This window comes from Rissa tridactyla, chromosome 3 (assembly GCF_028500815.1).
Source record: "Rissa tridactyla isolate bRisTri1 chromosome 3, bRisTri1.patW.cur.20221130, whole genome shotgun sequence".
NCBI classification, from domain to species: Eukaryota; Metazoa; Chordata; class Aves; order Charadriiformes; family Laridae; genus Rissa; species Rissa tridactyla.
In genome coordinates, this window is record NC_071468.1 from 30,753,178 (window position 1) to 30,771,054 (window position 17,877).

The window sequence follows — 17,877 nt, forward strand, 5'->3', positions numbered from 1 at the left end:
TAAGGCATATTTCATGTACTGCAGGAGACAACGGGTGGAGAAGCTTCTGAAGCGGTTCATAGCTAGGAAATGGCAACTACTGCCCAAGGGCCCTCCTGCCCCATCGCAGGATAGGGACATCACTGGTCTGAATGTCCTGCTGAGCCCTAGAGCGTCCCCAAGATGTTGGCACCAGCAGCCCCAGATGGCTGACTCCTTTTTGCATCTGACATTAAAACTGAGGCAAGAGGAGGCTGTGAGAGCCTTCCTCCGCAGCCCTGCTAGAACAGGACATCCTTCGCTTTAGGACCTTCTGACAGGAAAAAGGACTCCTGTTTACAGCAACTTGACTAGCAAGGGAGCAGGTAGAAAAGAACCCTGTTATCACAACTTTCTCCTAGTTGAATGATATGGAAATTTATCTCCTTTGGGGAAAGGCTCTCTTTACACAACACTCACAAAAATTTCCATCAGAAGGTGCAGATCTGTGTGAAACCTGGCTCTGTTTATTTACAGCAGTTTGAGCCAGAAAAATCCAAACACCCTTGATCTCAACAACTTACTTCCCATTACAGAGAACGCTTTCTGCCAATACTGTCTAGGATGGAGAAATGAGGAAGAGGCAAATCTGGGGGAGGCATATTCATACACCAGTGGGAGAGCAAAACAGTGGAGGTAAGAGCAGCGCGGTGCCAGCCAGATGGGCTTGCCTGGAGCTGAGAAAGGCACCCCATAGGTGCCTTTGCCTAAAGCACAGCTTGCCATGCCTGCGGTACCCCTGCGTCCCCCCCTCATCCCCCAGCCTGTTAGTGAGATTGCGTGGGGCTTGCAGCCCAGTATAGCCCAGCATGTGCCAGTATGGCATGACTTGTCACAGCTGGGTATGGCCAGTCCTGCTATGGGACATGCCAGCACAGCATGGCATGGCACAGTTTGGTATAGTGTGAGCCAGGCCATTATGGCCCAGCACAGCATGGCTCAGTGCGGCACGGCACAGCTGCCCGCCCCTCGGCTCAGCTGCACGCTGCCTGAAACCCACAGACCCCATGCTTCTCGGGTCCAGCCCCAGCACCACTCTCCCTCCCTGCATCCTGCACCCAACTGAAGCTACCTTTGAGCAATGCAAACCAGCCTGTTTTCCTGAGTCTTGATTCATGTATCTTGCCACTCCAACCATCCAGGCTTTCCCTAATGACACATTAACCCATGCTATTATGAAATCAATCTTGTACTGGGCTTGGAAAATGTTAATTACAAAGAAAATTATGAAGCTAGCAGGACTGGTGTGGTGCTCCCAGTACCAGCGTGAGCTGTGCACAGAGCAGTGAGCACAAGGCAGGCTTGCCCCGCTTGGTATGCAGAGGGAACCTGTGAGGCTCTGTACTGGCCAAATCAGAACAAGATAAAATATGTTCATATCTATTAATTTGAGACAACATCGTTATGTATAGTAGTGGCTGTTCTGGATCAAACAGTAGATAATCTGCAATTCCTCTCTGATTTTGCCATTCCCCTAGGGTATGACATTATTAATTTGCCTTTTACTCAAGCGATTAGCTGAAATTAATCTCTGAACCATTGGTAATCATCTCATAGATAACTACAAGGCCTGGAAAAGAGAAATGGTACACATTCAGCTCCAAAGAGATGTCAGAAATTATAAACTCATCAGCCTAACTTCATGCCCTGGGGAGTTTTGGCATAAAACACCAAAGAGTGAATATGTTAGTGCCAAGATAAGTCACTGATAATCATCCTCCCACAACACCCCCCCACTCCCCCAATCTGTTATTAGATGAACCAGTCCAATTTTCTTCTTTAAGAGGATAACGAGGCTAGCAAGGAAGGGAGAAATTGTAGATGTATGTATAGCAAATAACCACCTATGTAGCAGTACAGCAGAAAAGTATGTGGGAACAAAAGTATTTTACAACTACAGATGAGTCAACTAAATAGTATCATTCTGGGATGAATGAACAGGGCTATCATATTTTAAACAAGGGAAGTAATTATTGGGCTCTACTTGATCCTTTTAAAGACTCATTGGAAAACTTTGTCCTGATGGCAGATTTTAGAAAACACAACTTAAAGCAAAGCTTAAGGAATTAGTTTGTTCATTTAAAAAAGAGGTTATGGGTAGAGATTTTAACAATTTTTCAACGCATGAATGGATGTTATAAAAATGTAGTGCTCAGCTGTTCGTCATCCTTACAACAGCAAAATGCTTCATATGTTAAACATATATCTTCTTTGCCGCAAATGAGGATGGTTTATTTTCATCATTCTGTTTTATAAAGTCCTAAAACAACTTGTGTAGGTAGGTAGTATAATAGCCTTCATTGCAGTTTTCCAAGAAAGTGGACAAATCTGAACACACTTTAGCAGCCTTAATGCATAGAGTTGGACTATACTATCTCCTGAAGTCCTTTCTGGCTCTGCAGTCTTACATTTCTACAATTCTGTTCTAGTTCATCTTTTAGACAGAAAACTCTTTGAGGCAGGGTGTGTCACCATTGTGTTTGTGCAGTGCCTGAAACAATGATGTCCTATATAGTACATCTGTCTGCGGAATTATCTAGAGAGTAGTCTAGACTTAATGCTGCAGATCACAAAAGCTTGTCATGACAAGCAACACACTGGAAGCGATAATGTAAATATGCCTAGGATGGTTATCTAAGATATGTATTTAAGTTTATTTGTTTATATTTTCCGGTATGGATGTATACAGATACAGATCTTCTGTATATTGTATCTTAATCTGTGTACCATATTTTTCTGGCATGTGATGCTTTATCGTCATTTAGCTAAGATAAGACTATTAACAACGGTTTTACAAAGCTCTAGTTTTAATTGATTGGCATGCTATGGAAAAGAAAATTGTTCTAATTCTTCCAAAGTTTCCCTACAACCTTTGATCCACCCACATATGATTAAAGCTGGGTACAGAAAATTTTCTGGTCTCATAAAATTTACAAAACAGAGGTAGTGTTATTCCACAGTGTGGAACTTCCACCAGTTTTCACAGCTTTCCATAAAAAGCAAATCCAAAACCCTAACCAACTAACCACAAGCACCCTTAACCCTACAGGACTAAGCCCAGCCCCAAAACAGCTTCCTGCTTATGGCACTCACATGGGGTGAAGGGTACTTGGGTAGGGATGCCCAGTTTACTGGAATCAGAGCAGCACATTGAAGCTCCCTGACTGTATTTTAAAAGAGCCTGTCAATGGAATCACTTTGTGTTCTCCTTACCATCAGTGGAGAGAAATACCTATTTCCAGACTGTGATTCATCCCATCTTAGGTGTGCGTCTCACACATCTTCACCTGGCGTGGCTTCTGCAGGCTGGAAACACACAGTGTAAGTGCCCCTCTGCAACTGGCTCAGGAGATGGTTTTGTGCGTGGCCAGTGGCTGAAACTCAGATACCCACTGCAGGCTGAAATGAGGATCTCGGGGTTTCAGTGGAACCTTCAAACTGAACTTTCATGCCCTCTGTGAATTTAGCTCATGTTCCCTTCTCATTCCTTGCCTGTCTTGAGAAATAAAACCAGATGCCTTTTAGACTGTAGATGGTGGTAGGGCAAGATGTACAGAAAATGAAAGTCCGTCAGTCATGGATGGATATTTAGGTAGTACTGCTGTACTTCATGCATGTATCAGTTGTCAGGCAGTGAAATCAGCTGGCAGTGGGCTGTAGGAGTGGATTTCTAATACATTGACTGTTACTTCTTCTGAACTTCAGAGCTGAAAATATTGATGAAAATTCCCTAATCACAAAACAGGGTAGGTGCCATAAAGGAAGTGCCTTTTCCTACTAGTGTTGTATCAAGATTTTCCAGCAAAGATGAACCTAAAATATTGTATTATGACTTGTAGACTTAGGTGTTATTCAGACAGATAAAGAATAAGTAACACACAAGACGTTCCTTGAAATTTGATCTGTGGTCTTCTGTACTTAGACATTTTATGAGTAGTATATTATGTAGTTACTCTTGAAATAGTTTCTCTGTTGAAGAAATTTGGGTACAGCAGATGAGCAGCAGATCATATACAGAATTAGATGGCTCTGTCAGTAATCGTTTTTGTACCAGTGACAGAGCCTTGGAATTTCAAATAGTTATTCATGTATGCATAAGCAATTGCATATATAGATGTTTGCCAAAGCTATATTTTATTCTGTATATGACAGAGGTTTCCCTCTAGAAAAAAATAACCTGATGCATTCTTAGATATTTTTGCAGAAGGTCTTCTAACATCTCTTCCAGTTTGATTTTATACAAGGATTGATGCAGACTATAATGTTATAATTGAAACAGCATTTTTTAATCCATTTGCATATTAGCTCGTGGTAAAATTAATTTTGCTGACATGCTACATGACTTTTCCCCTTTTTAAATTTTGACTTTTTGGACAGCGTCTGGCATGATGGGAGTGCTGACTCTGTTGACAATCTTTGGGAAATGTCATGGCACAGAGAATAGTTATCTGGTACAGAGAATAGTTATCCAGCACAGTGAGACAGAGGACATAAACAATACTAAGCATTTCGAAGTGAATCAGACCTCCAAACTATGAAACTGTTTTAAAAATCATAGCATTTTACCACAAATAATTTTGGGAGGAGAGACTTGGCCTTCTTATTTTTGAACTGTTATTATTGATGGTTTTCCACCTTTCTCTGTAGTTTTAAGAACAGTTAACTTACTTTTTTCCTTTTGTTCTTTTTCTTTTTTAAGATGAAAGCTGGGAGTTTCACAGAACTCTGGAAACTTAAATTAACGGATTGCATTTAATGAAATTCATGCAATTGTGAACAGCACTGGGATCCTACCTTCTCTCCAACTCAATAAGACCTAGAAAGGGAAAAACCATCTGTTTTTCATATTAGATTTTTACTTTCTGGGAAAAAATCCTGCAATAAATGTAGTTCTGACGTTCAGCTCTAGATCAGGTACCACTGCAGTAAATGAAACAGCTTCTGCTGATTTCAGTGAGAGCTGAGGCAGACCCTCATAAGCAATGCTTTTTTTCCCCCATCTTTGTGTTCAGGAAACAGTTCAGTACTTTTGACAATTTGCTAACCCACTTTAAATATAGGGAACCTAATGGAAAAAAAGAACTTTACTGTCAGATCAAACCAGGCACATGAACGTACCTCAGTATAACTTCCTTTTAGGCCAATAGGAACTTTCCATTGACTTCCCCAGGCATTGAATCAAGGCAGATAAATCAAAGCCTAGCCATAAATTTAAAATCTGAATGGAATCTAAATAAAACTGATATCCTTGAGAGAGGTTCTAGGTAATAAGCTTAATACATTCCTAAACCGAAATTCAGATGGCAAGTGCACAGCAGTACAAAAAATGGAGGCAGAGTGCATCAAAGTGTGTGTGGGAATTGCTTTGTTGTTGAAAGCATGAGTAGATTTAGCAGCAAATCAAACTTAAATTAAATTATCAAACATATTTTTAGACTATTTAATGTGTAAAAAATACTAGATGCATCTTTTGAACAGGTTCTTCCTGCAAGAAGTAATTTTGCGAAAGTCCTATGGAAGTAATATCTGCAGCTCTGGCTGCAGTCTGTATCAGCACATTTAATCAAAAATAACTCAAAGCAGGACTTGCGTAATGTCAGTGATAGATGTGTCAAATCAGGGCCTGCGAATACTCTACACAAATGACATTTATTAAGACTGGATTCTGTTAATGACACTGCATAGGACTGTGTTTGGCAAGCAGTACAGATAAGTGAAGTAATTGTACGCTGGCAGTTTGACTGCTTTGTCCTGCCATCACTCGGATATGCTCCCAGCTTTCCCCATTTCAGTCCTGACATGCTTTTGTCTTTCTGATGTCCTTACTTTTGAACAGAGTTACTAGTAATAATTACAGTAATGCCATTTGGTTCTAGTTGCAGATGAAGCCTGAGTGACCCTAGTCTAAAAAATAAAGAGCGAATGGAAACTGCCACCACAAGCTGAGATACTACTGTGTGTGAGGATAGGTGCCAGCATTGCTACCATCATTTTGCCAAAATGTCTAAGTACCAATAAGTTGTCTACATGCGACCAGAGAAGATTAAAATGGCATCACTAGTTCTGGGGCATTCTTTATAGAAGCAATGAATAACGTTTCAATTTTGAGTCTCTGGCTTTTCTCGCATTTCGCTTTCTTCAAAGCTTTGTTTTGGACCAGGCTGTTTCTGCTAATCCTTCATTGTTCTGTGGCAGAGCTGGGAGTTTTCAGTTAGTATTGTAAATGTTTGTTCGGGTCTACAGATGTTAATGAAGGTTTTGCAATGACTCATGAGACCTCAGACCGTGATTCATCTAACTTCTACTGAAAATTCTTTCCAGAGCCAGGTCTCCCAGACTGCGAAAGCTTTGGCCTATGCTCTCATGCGCTATATGCCAGGCTTTGAGATCTGATTCATGCCCTTATCAGAATCCTTGAGCCTTTTAACTCAAATAGCTTTCAAAGGGATTGGATAAAATTTAACTTTTAGTCTTAAGTAGTTCTTCATGCAGTATTGCTATCACTTCAGTGTATTCCTACTTATCTCTTTCTGCAATTTATCCTCCAGATTACTCTTTCTCTTTCCTTCTTGCCCAGCTGTGTCTTACACTCAGAATATAATGTTCTCCGTGACTCATATTCCAGGCAAAATGCCATTCATCTTAATAGAGTGAAACAGAGTATATTTTCCTTCTATTAATTTACCCAAATCTGGCTTTTGTTCAGATCATTTTCTGTACTTTCAAATAAATCTTACTTGTTCCTAACATCTTCTAGCTGAGGATCTCATCACACTTTACAGTTTAATAGGTTAGACCTTATAACTTCACTATGAAGCATGTAAATAATAAGATTTGTTGGTTTTTTCAAATGAAAAATTCAGATAACCTACCAAATTTGTTAATGATTATAAACTGGTGAATGAGCTGTGATCTGATTCAATATCTCATTATTCCTTAGCCTGAGCTTAACTGCTACTTACTTGGTACATAAGCAGAGTTTCCTAGGTGAACATGCATGTAAAACTCACATTTTTGGAGGTGAAAATTCAGGCGTGATCTGTATCACTTAACAAGTTTGGTTTTAAGTTGGGACAGAAAGTTAGGAAACACAGTTCTGGCACCCGTGGCCATTTTTATTCTCAAGAATAGTTCTGTCTTGTAAGTTGAAAATACTGATGTGGTCTGTATCACAAAATGGCTTTCTTTTTGTAAGCTGCTTGCCAAGTCTAGAGAATGAGCATCCTCTTTACAGGCTGCTCATAGAGGCACCCACCAATTCATCCCTTCTGGGCCTGAACATCACGATGTGAGCGGTAGCTGTTTATCTCAGCATCCCTGATAGCTTTTGGAGGAAAATTATGGTGGATCTATTTCCAGCCTCATATTGGGAGTGATGTGGTTGACCTGTGCATTATGTGCTATTCAGGCATATACAGTGGATATGTTGTTATTTTTCCTTTTCTCTTGTCTCCAGTAAAAAAGGGTTAAATTCAAACTATTTATTTGATGTTTTGCTTGCTAGCAGGGAATTTTTGCTTTTGCAATATCATTTATTTTGCAGATTCCTGGCTTTGGGCTTGAGTTGATGCTGCGTAGGTGGTTTTGTAAGGACACCTAGAAATTGAAGCTAGCCTTTTGAAGCTAACCGGTCTTTGGCAGATGATCTACAATTACAATCTTAGGAAATGAGGCTTTGCCCGCGAAGGAGTGCTTAAGGCAGGACTGCTCAACGTCTGGGAAACAAGGCTGCATTTGGCCCACAAATGCAGTACTGCTCTCCGGCTCGTGCTCATCCCCAGATTGTGTGAATTGTAGCCATGTGTCAGCAACACTTGCCTATGTACTTGGGATTTCCCTGGGTTTCGGAGAGTGGCGTCGCAGCAATTGGCTGCCCAGACAGACATGAATTGAACCTTGAGGTGGCTGATTCTCAGAACAGGGTTTTTAACCAAAGCCCTTATTTCCATTAGATCCCTAATGAATGTGTAATAGATTCATCTCCTGTCACTGGCCTTCTCTTTCTTTAAGAATATTTAACCTAACTTTGCAAGATTTAACTGTGTCAAAATGAGATTGAAAATGACTCCATCCTAGGAACCTGATCTACTAACATACCGTGAGAGTGACACAGTGCACCCAGCGGGCGTGTGAAGTAATGCTAATCTGCAGAGGAACTGCGCAGGAGGTTATGGACTTATATTTGTTTCACAAGCAAAGCAAAGCAAATTCCTGAAATATTTCACTACAAATTGTTTTCCAATTTGTAATGGCAATTGTGAGTCTTCTGTAAACCTTCTCAGTGTCTCAACACTGAATTTAGTGGAGATCAATCACACACATGTCAAATAGGCCCCTTCACTTTTGATTTATAAGTACATTTATGGATTGCATTAGTGCTCTTGGCTACAGAATCAGATCAGAAGCTGAATGCTCAGCAGACAATCTGCCTTACTCATTGCCAAATCCTTTCCAATGTCACATCTTCACAGGACAGATCTTCCAGCTTTCACCTGTTGTCTGAATATGATCTGTATATTTTCATCCTAGATCTATAACTTCATGTTTGATTATATATTCTGCTTGTGTCCAGTTGACCACGCCACCCAGATTATTCTGTATTATTGACTTGTCTTTGTTCTTCACAATGCCTGTAGTCTTTGCTGTATCTCTAAACATCATCACCAGTTAAGCATAGGTATGCTGTTGTTTTCCCTTCGGTATGTTTGTCTGTCCTTTGCACCCTCCCACCACAGCTTCTGTACCCAGGTTTGTTGAGGCAACATGGTTCTGGTAAATGCAAGATGCACAAACAACAGAGACACAGTGCCTTCTGTTTGTTCAGTCTGCTTTATGGTGGGCTCTATCACATCATTTCTGTTGCTTATGAATGGGGCCTCACTGTAAGCCTGTGAGCCTACTGGTAAGAGATACTTGCAGTCTTGCAGACCAAGCTTCTAAAAGTAACTTGATTCATTTACATACATGCTGCTGCCACAAAAGACACGAAGACACAGCCCAGTTCTCAGGGAACAATTTTATATCAAGAGCAGATCCAAAGAACCTTCTTAAAGACTTGTGTTAGAAGGATTTAAGAAATGCTGCTTATTTATCCACTGAGAAAATAGACTCTCTGTCCAGCTACATTGACATGTATGAGATGTTCCTCATGATAATCCTTCTGATAGCAGGACCAGGATCTAGCGTCTGTACTGACAAATAACTACATGAACTGAGCCCGTTCCCCAAGACTCAGAAAAAGATAATTGCACCCTCTTGCATATCCTTGGCAGACAGAAATTCCTCTTCCCACAGAACTCCGACTGTATACAAACAGGAAAATCTGGACTGGGAAAAGAAAACCGTGTCAATAACTTGAAACAATAGAGTCTCAGAATTGAAATGCTAATGAGGTGTCAAATATTCCTTCTTTTTCTGCCCTTTCTTGCTAGTAATTTAATAACAGTCTTCCAGCAAACTATCAAGTTCATTATCTCACAGATAATAGTCTCATACAAACCGCCTCAGGAAAGTACGATACTGGCTTGCAGAATGGCTACAGATTTTTTTTTCCCAAATATTGCTATAAAGCAGTACTCTGTGGATATTATGCATTTCTCATTTAAAGTTATGGCAAGTTGTTTTTCATTCACTAGAGTTTGGTCATACAGTGAGACCAGTAAGACTATCAGATGGGAAAATATGTTTTTTATTCAAGAAAGTTCTAAATCTAGAAGTTAAAAATTTTTAGCATCTTTTTTATTATGTAGGCACAGATACGGTTTGCAGCCATTTGCATTTTTTAACCTTGCAATCAGTGTCTGTAGTTAAGTTATAAAATAGGTCAACTAGTATTTTTATATCTATCAAGAATAACCTTTTTTTAATTAGAAACACGTTTTTGGAAAGTTTGGCTTTGTATGTTAGAGCTTAAGCCAACCTGTAAGCGTTAGGCACCAGGCTAAAACCAAGGGTATGACCCTGATTACCTGCTTGCCACAGGGCTCTTGCAGGTTTCTTTGAACCACTTTGTACCAGTCACTGTCAGAGAAAGGTTTTGGACTAGAGGAATCTTGACCTGCCCGTGCTGGTAACATCCCTGTATTGAAACTTCATTTCTGAATTGCTGTCCTCTCTGTAGACTCCAGCACCAAATTACCTGTGAGTTAACCTGTGGGTTGCTGTCATCTTGTACAGAATTTTTTTCCGTCACTTCCTAGGAAATGAGAGATTTTAACAGTAGATTTTGAACTAATTCACAGAACTGCACAGAGACCAAACTACGCCAGTATTGCCATTGTTTTAAAGTCAGCTATTCTTTATGTGTGGACCCTTGGCACCATCTAGTGTTTGAAAATGTAGACCAAGTCTAGACCACTGAGCACAGACCATCACTACAAATAGGTTTGAGCCATAATAAAAGCTAGGGGTGCTGGAAGCCATCACCTAATTAATTTCACACAATTAAGTTTTTCCAGTTACAGGATACAAATGTACCAGAGCAGGATATGCAAAAGTCTTTCCATGCCTGTGATTTCCAATCCCTTGTCTTTCCCACAATGTTACACTGGCATTAGTAGATCAATTCAATGTCAGAAATGAACATCAGTGTGTCCACTAGTGGCAAAAGTACAGTACTTTTCATGGGAATAAGTGTGGTGTTAGGTAAATCTTCAAGTACAGCTTGAATGGAGAAAATGGTTTTCTGTTCCTGTTCTAGATAGGGGTGTCTTCTGACCCAAACCATAACAGCAGCCATCTGCATCCCAAATTTAGCTGCTGATTATCCCCCCTTTGAGGGAATGATGTTGACCTTCCAGTTCTTTCATGGGGTTCTTCAGAAACAGAACCATAATTATATATATATGTACTGTATAATTGCATATGCTACTCTGCAAAAATCTACCAGCAATGGTTTTCTGACAACAGTTTGTACTTCATGAGTTTGCTATCAAAACATTTGTTTTAATTAGATAAATAAAGTGTGTATAGTTTTAGCATAGATTTCTATGGCTTCTAACAAAGCTGAGACAGCGTAGCCTCTGATTTCTGGTACCTCAGGACCATTATTTGCAGCAGCTGAGTGAAAAGATCATGTGCAATGTGCAGTGTGGTTAGCCAAGTGTGAAAGGGAAAATTGCAGTGATAGCAAATTGTGCTTCCTTCTACGTGCTATGAGAAATGTGGTCAGGCAAAAAAAATGACATCCCTTTGTCAGTTTATGCCAGGCCGAATGAAAGCCAGAGAGAAGAGATCTCATTTTTAACTGATAGCTTTGTGTTGTTCTTGTGACTCCATGAATGTGACCCAGCTGCTGGTTATTGAGGTATTGCCAGGAATGGCTGGGAAAAGACAATCTGCTATAGATGACTAGAGCTAGAGGCAGAGGATGCGTGGAAGACAGAGAACAGAGAGGAGCATTTAAATTAAACTTAATGGATTTTCATACATATACTGAAATTGGCTATGCATGGAACAGATTATGAGTGCTTTCCTGGGGAAGTAATCAAGCTGGACTAGAGAGCCTGGCCTGTCATTAAGGAAATAATTATGATTGCATTTCCATGGCTATCAAAGAATTGGACACCTGGCCTAAGGCTGTCCTGGTCACTCCCTCGCACGTCAACAGAGAGAGGCAACATGTTTGGGAGGTGATTCATGCTGCATCTCCAAGGCATTTATTTTAGAATGGGGTGAATCTAGAGCTCCGGAGGTGGTTCTTCATTTCCCAGACTGTAGAGGAGACCGAAAGGGGCTTAGACGCGATGGCAGTTTTACATCAGTTAGGTGGGATGACTCCTCTGCTAAGTCGGAGGCAGAAGGAAGGCGAGGAGAAGACATCTGAAGAAAACTGTACTGTTAGTGGTGTGAACTCTCTTCTCTGTACTTTATTCAGCATACTGAGGGTAAAAGCAATAGGCATGACAGCCTTGAGACCCATGCCCTGCCTGTAAGTATATAAACTGACCTGCATGCACTTGACATCTCTGTTCCCCACTGCCCTCTGCCTGTGGACTCCATTTACATTTGCTCCAGTAATTGTTTTGTTGTACTAAAGGTCCGATGAATACAAGGGTCTACTCATAAAACCAGGATCAAGGCTTTCTCTTGGCAGGATCAAGGCTTTCTCTGGGGACTGATTGCACCCAGGTCTCAGTGCAAACTGATTGTGTCTGGGGGATGCAGGCCCTGAGGCTCTCTTTCCTCACAGCTGTCATAACACAACATGATCTACCCTCATCTCTCCCTCAGAGTCAGCTCAAGGGTCTTACGCAGGACTCCTCACAATCCTTTCAGCAGAGGAGAACCCAGGGTTACATGAGTCACAAGCTGAGCGTGAGTCAGATACGTGGCAGGATTGCAAAACAGACAAATGATGTTCTGGGAAGTCTTAATAATAGGGCCATACGTGAGCCAAAGAAGGCCATTTTGGGGGGTCTGTTTGGCACTGGATTTTTCTTTCACAGCTGGAATTGACAGTCCCATTTTGGGCACTGTGTTTTAAGAAGAGTGAAAAACTAGAGAGAGCTCAGAGAAAAGCAATGGAGATGACAGGCAGTTCAGAAATCCTGAGCTCTGAGAAAGGACAGAAGGAAGCTAGGCTGAAAAAAAAAGAGGAAACTGAGAGAAAGGGAAATACAGCAATCTGCTGAATATGTCTTCAGTTGTCATGAACTTGATTCAACTGTTGTCTATATCTAGTGCAGGTGAGAAGTTAAGAAGTAATTACCTTAATTTGTAACAAGAGAGATTTAGATTAACAATAAGAAAAAAAATCCTAGTTAGAAGGGGAATGAAGAGTAGTGTGAGGGGATGCTGCCTGCTGTCGTTGTGGAATCACCTTCATTGGAAGCTGTTAAGAAATAAGCATCTGTCAGGAATAGCTTGATACACGTCATTCTGTGCTGGTGCTGGGGAATGGACTAAATGATACCAGGAAATCGCTTCCAGCTATAGATCTCTACGTCTCATTAATGCTGTCAAAATTCAGGAAAAACTGTATTTACTTTGCTCAGATGCAGTGACAGATACATGTGGACTTTCCCATCAATTTAACAATATGCCTACCTTTTTTTCCCTAGAGCTTGTATTCCTTGGCTGCCTCTGGATGTGCAAATTGCAGTGGAGGCTGGAACCCCCTTGTGCCTGACCACCAACCTGTGAGTACCTGTCTTGGACAAGGACCGTGCTGCCTTCCTCCATGCATTTCTCCCTTCCATCCTGGATCACTGCACTCATAAGAACAAAGGTAACCCAAGCTAATTCAGAAGTGTCTACCTGTACTCTGTATTGTATCATACACAGATAATGGCATGGCATGGGGGTTAATCAATGTAATGCCTTGTCTCAGTAAAGAGCCAGTAAAAACTAAATGCAGTGAACCTATTTAAATGTCTGTATCACATATATTTAAATTTAAAGTACAGACCAATATAGAATGTAAGGTCCTGTGAAAGATACATTCCCCACTGAATTGTGCCATGTAGAAGCCACAGGGGCAGGAGTTTACACTTTATTGTAAAGTGAGTAAGAAGTTCTCCAGCTGCCCAGATCTCTAAAGACAATAAATAGCTTTTTCTGTCTGATGCAGAAACAGAAGAGGGGGGAGGAAAGTTACTAATGGTGACTATCCTTTGGTAAGAGGAAGAGGCAATGGAGCCATACGAATTAAACATTTCATATGCTCCCATTTATTTGCTTACAGACCTCCTGCTAGAGATACCGTGCCTCCAACACAGAATACAGATATCAGAATCCAGTATTAAAAGGGATCTCGTAGCTCACTTCCTAAGGTGTTTATAATTGTAAGTCATCCTGGAGATTTTACAGCTGATACTAAAAAGAGAACAGTTTATTGCCATATTGTGTCTTGAAGGTTATATGTGCCTACACTCTTAAAATAACGACCTTGTAAGATAAGAGCTAACAAAGGAGGGTAACATAGTAGTTAAGAGTGTAGTTCTTCCAGTCCTGCTGTATGGTATTTTAAATAGTAAGCTGTAATATTTAATAAACTGTAATATTTAATAAACCAAATAAGCTGTAATATTTAATAAACCAAATAAAGAGGCTTCCGAATTCGCAGGAGAGATAAGTAGTGGAATAGCTAGAAGTTCATCTAACAGGATACTTTCTTCTGTCTCCTTCATCTGCAAGGAATATTCCCAAGACAATTAACTCAGAATTCAGTTGGGAAAATAGTAATTGTTTTCCACTCCTGTAATCAGGAAACTGAAGTCAGAGCAAAGTACTTAACTTCTCTTATTACAACCACAGCCGTCTGTAGGGTTCCCCCCACCCCTCATACACCCAAATTGTTTGGTGTTTGCATTCAGTGAATTTAGCATTTTAGGATAGGTATGTGGACTGTACATGCAGCCTGAATGTTCATGAGTGAAAAAAATTAATGCAGAAATATTACAAAGGGTTGATTATAGTTGCATGTTACCTTCTATGTACTTTATTTCAAGTTGTCCACTCAACAAGATTATAGCTGGCAAAAATTAGTTATGACCGAGAGGGATGCGTTCAAAGTTCAGGAGTAGCTTTCCAGCTTTAGTGGGTCAGATTCTGGCCATTTCCATGACTCATTTCAAGGAAAAAGAGACTCCTTCCTGAGCACCCACTGCTGAACCACTGAAGTACTGCAGTGTTTTCAAGTTCCTTGGGATAAGAGCTACTAAGGCTGGAAATGGAAAGCTACTCAGTTTCTCCAAGGGTGAAACTTTTGTTCTGCGAAGTCAAAAGGAGTTTTGCTACTGTTTTGAATAAAGACAAGAATTCTTCTCAGCAGGGAGTGACACAGGTAGCAGGCAGTGTTTCCTCCAGCAGTCTCGGAGGAGGAACAGAGCCTGCCTTGCTGGGGAGCAGGGACTACAAGGAGACTATGAGGACTCCTCCTCCATCCTGGATCTGGATGGAGGCTCTCATAACTCTCAGCTTGGACTCAAAGGCAAGAAGTGGAGAGGCTGCAGGTCATCCTGCATGTAATCTTCTCAGTCCTTTCACCCTGAGTGTAGGTTTAAGGAAGATCTTTAAGAAGTTCAAGCTGCTTCTACAGGAGTAAAATGTTCCTCTGTGGTGGATTCTTTAGCTGTTATCCTGTAACATCCTGCCATGGTATCCATACTGGGAAAATAAGCCTTCTTTAGAGGCGTGTGGTAGCTTGCTAGAGGAGCCTTCCAAAGACTGGCTGAGCAGCTACTTCTCTTTCATCTTCATGACCATACTTAGCACCAGGCCCACTGGCATAGGGAAGAAATGAGAATCTCTTCTAAGGACTTACTACTCCTGCATCTCTGCTTGTGTCCCCGAAGTAATCCTGTTCAGTTACATACCAGTTCTGGTGTCTGCTGGGTGGTATGGTATGTGAGTTACCCCAGTCTCTGGCTCCTGTCTGTGCCTTCTATCATCTTTGCAAGATTTCATGAACTATTGATTGGAAAAATTTAAAGGATAGAGGGACAACTGATCAACACTGGCTCCTGAACAAGGCACAGTCCCTTAAATGTGCCTGTGCAAAATTGACAGCTCTTCTAAAAATGATTGCTTGCATATACAGATGCAGGAGCTGGTTGGCACCACAGTGTATGGATTTCATCAACTATCCTGTTTAGGTGCAGCCATGAGTATTAAACACTAGGTGATTCAGTTGCCTAATTAGAAGCATCTAGTGTATTCTTAGACACTGACCAGCCTCCAGCTGCTGCTGCAAAAGGGCTTGGATTTCCTGCAAGTCCTTATAATACCTGCCAGACCAATGCAGATGTCTTGGACAAGCTAGGTCATCCAAAACAGCATAGATTCCCAGCTTAGATCTGTCCTGATCACTCCCAAGATGTCTGTGGAACTGGGAAAATGGGATACATTTGAAGTTAGAAGCTTGTATTTTCTGTATAGAATAAAAGGGTTTCCTTTGTCTTAGTTAAATGGGTCATTAGGAGAACTATAAGCCCTTCATGGGTTTGTGCATGAAAGGAAATCCAGAAGGTCATGAGCTGTCACATGCAATGAAAAACTGTAAGTACATAGTGTGTCTGTAATCTGTATGTAAACCACAGTGAAAAGTGCCAGTTTTGATGTCACCTGACTGTTTTCATGCAATCAAAGGCTGTGGAGTCCTTTGATTAAGAATTTATGAGATTTCAGTGGCAGCAAAGACTGTCACTATTTAAATGTGAGTAGACTCTTGTGAGAACTCAAGTCATTGTGTGATAAGAAGAATGTAATGGTTATGAGACTTGCATGCTTCATTGCAGTTTTCTACATTTATGGGTTTCTTTCCAGAGATGACTTAAATATGCTTCGTGCCATGTGACTCAAGCAATTTCATGAAAGAAGTAAAATGAAATAAAATGGAAATAACCTGAAATCTTAATCATTGCTCTAGAAGCACATAATTTTATAATGTATCTTACGGTAGTAAGGTGACATGGAATTCTTAAATCTAAGTTATGTCACATGTAATGGCAAAGATAAATGATGAATTCTAAAACACTAAAAACATGAACAAAAAAAAATCCCAAACCCTTATGATTTTGGGGTGCTTCATCATGAATTTGGAATACTTGTCATTAGCAATACCAAAATAAGATGTTGGGCTTTAACTTTTCAGGGTATTGAGGTTGTTGTGGCTGTTCAAGCACATCACACCCTGTGTCTTGCTCCACTGGTCTACACTGGAAACCTCAGTTTTTCCAGTAGCTCCAGGCTGAAGTTCAGCAGTTGTTAACCTGGTGTGCCAACAATCCCCCACACCTCTCTTACTTTGTACTCCGTAACTTCTGTGAGTTCTGAATCCCCTACAGCCAAAGTGAATCTGTAAAAGCAAGTCATTGCAAGATTTGCTCACCCAGACATCCAGACTGAAGGAAAAGCAGTTGCAGGGAAAGGATTGTGGATTAGGAGAGGGTGAGTGCACTGCCACGCTCCTGTGGGCATGCCCCATGGGCAGCTTGTGGCATTTTGGCAAACACAACTAGACTTCAACAATCTTTCACAGTCCTGTTTGACCCTGTTAGAGAAGCAATCACCCTTCAGTCTTTCCCTAACAGTCTCTGCTTTCCCTTTGGAGTCACTCCCCTACATACCCTAGTCATCTTCGTTGGTAACATCTGGGCATGTGATGTGGTGGGTTTTGTCACGCTTTACAAATCCGGTCTTGGGAACACCTAAATTTTGTACCCCCTCGTTGCTGGCACTTCCCCTCGGGGGCCCCAGTCTGTTCTGGTTATCTTCTTCCAGCCTTGGTGGACTGAGAACATTCCTCCTCAGCTGACCTTGGGGGAGTAAAAAGCAAAGGATTAGGTGAGACAGCATGCCTTGTAAGGTAGTAAAATGTTCTTTAAACTATGGTACACACTATGACAAGCCTTTCCCTGGAAGAAGATGTAACTCTTGAGAAAAAAATAATTATGGCTTATTATAGATAAGAGACGAAAAATGTTACCCAGACCTTACCCTCAGGATAGAACCTGAAAGAACAGATGTACTGCTGTGCAGTATATAGAAACACTCTGATGGACATTGTGATGGGCTGTTGACTCCCAGATGAAATGAGAGGAGAGAAACCAGGCTGTTCTCACTCTCTACCTTCCTGAACTCCTCATTAGACTTGCCCAGACATAGTGTCATCTAAGTCTGGTTGCACAGGGGTGGGCATGCCTGGAACAGTAGTACCAGGGGTGGATACACCTCCTGGAAAGCTGAGGGCATAGCTAGATTGATGCATACACACTTCTGGTATTCATTTTCTTGAGATCTGGATAAACCCCCACTTTTCAGTGCAAAGCAAGTGATTTGGGCTGTGCAAGACCTGAGTCTGAGTACATTGTGGCTTCTGGACAGCTTGTGGACAAACAACAGCTTTGACCTTGAAAG

The 17,877-nt window shown here is 41.1% G+C and overlaps 1 protein-coding gene across 7 annotated transcripts in view; it reads left to right on the forward strand.

Moving 5' to 3' along the window:
* SOCS5 (suppressor of cytokine signaling 5) overlaps positions 1 to 17,877 on the forward strand; it is a 91,113-nt gene that overhangs the window by 15,635 nt on the left and 57,601 nt on the right. For 6 of the 7 annotated variants that reach the window (XM_054196507.1, XM_054196511.1, XM_054196512.1 and 3 more), the window contains exon 2: positions 13,080 to 13,246. The gene's annotated coding sequence lies outside the window, so the exon portion shown is untranslated. The remainder of the gene's footprint in view (positions 1 to 13,079; positions 13,247 to 17,877) is intronic. The other variant, XM_054196514.1, reaches the window with a different exon arrangement.